Source organism: Sinocyclocheilus grahami, unplaced genomic scaffold (assembly GCF_001515645.1).
Source record: "Sinocyclocheilus grahami isolate Dianchi unplaced genomic scaffold, SAMN03320097.WGS_v1.1 scaffold1555.1, whole genome shotgun sequence".
Lineage (NCBI taxonomy): Eukaryota > Metazoa > Chordata > Actinopteri > Cypriniformes > Cyprinidae > Sinocyclocheilus > Sinocyclocheilus grahami.
Genome location: NW_015506734.1, coordinates 46693 through 50696, shown reverse-complemented (window position 1 = coordinate 50696; position 4004 = coordinate 46693). Strand labels below are relative to the sequence as shown.

The window sequence follows — 4004 nt, the reverse complement described above, 5'->3', positions numbered from 1 at the left end:
GGTGAAAATACTAGTGTTCTAATAATTTTGGCCACTACTGTATATATAGTAGTGCTATCAAAATTAGTGCGTTAACACAGATGATTAGATGCAGAACAACTTTATGACCACATCAAACGTAACACTTTTCAGATGTACACTCCACTTCGCCTCAGCACCAGGCGCTAGTCAAACGAGTGAGGAAACAGTACAGGTGGCGAGGAGCTTCAGTAGAACAACAGTGAACTGCGGTCAGATAAGATGTTGTCAAGCCATATGTCAGTAAAATCTTCCTGTCATGTCTGCCATTAAAATGGGCTCATAGCACATGCTCTGCAATTGCATGCACAGATGCGGCAGCGCGCACTGTGAGAAAATATGAAGCATGTCAGATCCGCTCCACATTCAGCAGCGGCAGCTCTTAAAGTAGTAGCAACCAAAATAACTTAATAACCAGCTGCTCTGATGTCAGTTATTCAAACAACAAAAGAAACAAAGAGCAAATCAATAACCGTTTTAGCTTTAAGGATTCATCAATATTTAATTTGGAATTTAGTGTATGATAACTTTATTCAATTTCTGTATATCTCCTACTTGCTGAATGGCACATGTAGTTAAATAGGGCATTTATTAAAATAGATTTATGTAAATATTGTTTTAAGTTCACTTAAATTAGTTGCTATTTTTAAAGTCTAAAAATTTTAAAATTGATAGCAGTGGTTAACAGTGTTAAATATTGGGGGGGTATAAGTGATACTGGCCTCCGTTATCTTTATGTGTCTGGAACAACTGTGTTGGTGCTCGTTCTTATTGTTATCAGACTGAGGAGCTAACCTTCATCACATTCAATATAGACTGCAAACTCAGATTCACAGCTCAGGTAAATTATTGTTTCTTTTGCCATCCGTTACTAGTCACGTCTTTTGTAGCCAAATGTATGAACTACTCTCGGTTGACGGTTATTAACTTTCTAAGATGGCAGCTTGCGTCACACAGGCAATTCCTTCAGAGCACAAGACCATGCCTCCAGTGATCACAAAATGAGCTAGCACCACCTACAATCAAATACAACATTGTTCCAGAAAAAACTAATGTTACCACATTCAGTTACACCGTTTCTCTCTGAAGCGTCACACAGGCAAGAAGGATAAAAATAGCAAACTTATTTTCTATGTGTAATAATAACACTTCACTGTCATGACAAATAAATTCACATTTGCTTAGCTGCAAAATAAATAAATAAAAATGGTGCAAAACTTCATGTGTTACATAAAGTTTGAGGACATATTCAATTTTAAAATATGCATTGTGTTGTACAAGAAAGAGTCAATTATATTAAATACATTTATACAATCATACATTGAGCAACAAAAACACAGGAGCGACTCACTCTTTCGTCTTTCTCCAGATGTGCTGTAGTTTCTACTATTCCAGCAGGAGCTACCTACAGCTACTCGTGTCGTGGGATGCAGGGACGTTACGCTATTGTGAATATTCCTGGAACTTCAAAGGTTCTTACTCTCTGTGAAGTGGGAGTCTATGTGATTTTTCCAGGTAATTCAGAGCTACTTAACAACCTGGTCTAAACCCTTACCAGGTGAATTTGAGTTTTTTAGGCATAGTTCTAGTCATGATCAGATCCAAAGGCTTTAGGCATACCCAGACCTTGCTCAAATAATATAATGACTGGGAGCAAGCAAAATGCACATTTTGGTGGAATGAGTCCTGCCTTCTAAAAAGTGTTGCCAGACGTATGATAATTATCGTATTTGTACGATAATTTTGACCTACGATCGATGTACAGTCAATAATGAAAAAAATCCCATAATGAACGATAATTTCAGAATTTTGTGACACTTCAAATGATGGTAGTTGTAATCATACGGCTTCTATACTCATACACGAAATTGGCTCATTACAGACACTCTAAATGCACTCGTGCACACCACAGAGTGTGTTAAGAATGCAGGAGGGTGCCCTGCTTTAAAGCCAACGAGCACTATGTTGCTGTCCATGATGGCAAGAACCCCCTCAATATCTGGCAACGTGCAGGCTTCCGATGACAGCGACTCAGAGGTAGAGTTAACCGTTGTGCCGCTTCGCAACAGCTGAAGTGAGTGTTAAAAATAATTTTAACAGAACGAGGCATCAGTTTACTGTCGGGGATGTGTCACGTCACGCTGCGACGCATCCAGTGCCGATAGAGTCGCTGATTAGGGTTCTATAGTATATTGTCGCAGCGCTCGCATCCACGGTACGCCTAGTTATCTATTATTGAGCTTCTAGTATGATACTTGGACATTTCCAATCTGGAAACACTGTTTCTAAATAAAAGAGCCAATCACCAAATGGTAAAGTCAACACGTCACTGCAGCTGCCCTTAGTTCTGATACAAAAATAAAATATGCTGATTAAAACCATTTCTTGACACTATGACATCTTCCAGGTAATTTGGCAACAGGAAAAAACGTCACACAGTCATCAACCTATGGCCTCTGGTCTGCTGAACAGGCCATTGATTCCAATCCTGGTTTCAGAAAGTCGTGGTCATCGTGTTCCTCAACCGATAATCAGACTAACCCATGGTGGAGAGTGGATCTGAGTTCTGTGTACAGAGTTAATAGAGTCGTCATCACAAACAGACTAGACTGCTGTCCAGAACGAATAAACGGAGCGGAGATTCGCATCGGAAACTCTTTGGAGAACAACGGCAACAACAATCCCACGTGAGACCCTCTTTCAGTGGCTTAATATCCATAAATAATCCCTGAAATCACATATGGCGAAAGACTATAAGACTAAATTATGTTTTCTCTGTCTCTCTTTAGATGCGCTGTGATTTCTAGCATTCCAGCTGGTGTTTCCTCCACCTACACATGTAATGGTATGGAGGGTCGATATGTGAATCTTTTCATTCCTGGATATTCAAAGTTTCTTACTCTGTGTGAGGTGGAGGTCTATGGAGAAGGTGGGATCAAACAAGCAGATTTAGTGCTTTAGGAAAACAATAACGGCTTCACAATAGTAGAAATTTGGCAATTTATGGTATTTGAAAATGTGAAATATGTTGCATGCTCTCAGCTTTCAATAATTTACTACATAAAATGCATTTGTGTTTGACATTAAACCATGTCCATCCTTATTGCAAGTGGACCTGTATTTAATGTCATCTAGGTGTTTTTTTTTATTTTTTACTTGGCATAGTTTTTGCATGATTTTTGAGGATCACTACACAACCTCTCACTGCATCCGTTTAATCTTAAGCGACCGATGCATTTGCACCAAATTGCTGTAGATATTGTGGTCACAATGCATTTTATGTTTTTATTATTTGCATTCAGCGTTTTCTTTTCCTTTCTATGTTTACGCTCATGTGCCCTTTTAGATCCTTTTTTCCAAGAAGACTCGTGTGAAGATGAAACTGAAGTTTGAGTCTGAACCTCCAGCTCTTGTCACAGGTGAGAGAGGGAAACATACAGAAATCTGAAACCAAATCACATTGAATCCAGTTTTAAAATATCTGCTCATTTCAGCTTCAGTCTGCTTTGGTGGAATGAGGGTTTTCTGACATGACGCTGCAGTGGTCTGAACCGCACAAAAAGGAAGTGATGCTGAAGGAAGCTGTGCCAAGTGAATGTGTTCATACAAACACCGGAAAACAGAGAAGGAATGTTGATTTTGCAGTAAATTATTCAAAGAAATATGCATATATTTGATTATTTGCTTTGATGCTCTTCATTTACAGTCTCAAATATTCTCTGTTCCTCAATGTTGACCACAATAAAGTTGCATGTGAAAACTGAAAATGATTGGATCTTCAGGAAGTACTACATTGTAAGGTCCAACCAGTGTTAATTTCATTTACGAAAAATATTCGTTAACTTGTATCAGGTGTAGGTGTAATATTAGGTGTGGCCTAATATAACTTCATAAAGTGTCAGAGGACTGCTAAGTCCATAAATTAAATACAGTTCTTAATATTAATTCACACATAATGTTTGGAATGCTAATGTTTCTCACCACTA

The 4004-nt window shown here is 38.5% G+C and overlaps 1 pseudogene; it reads left to right on the top strand.

Annotated features, from left to right (window-relative positions):
• Positions 1 to 3754, top strand: part of LOC107571152 (uncharacterized) — a 21263-nt pseudogene extending 17509 nt beyond the window's left edge.
• The last annotated feature ends 250 nt before the right edge of the window (positions 3755 to 4004 follow it).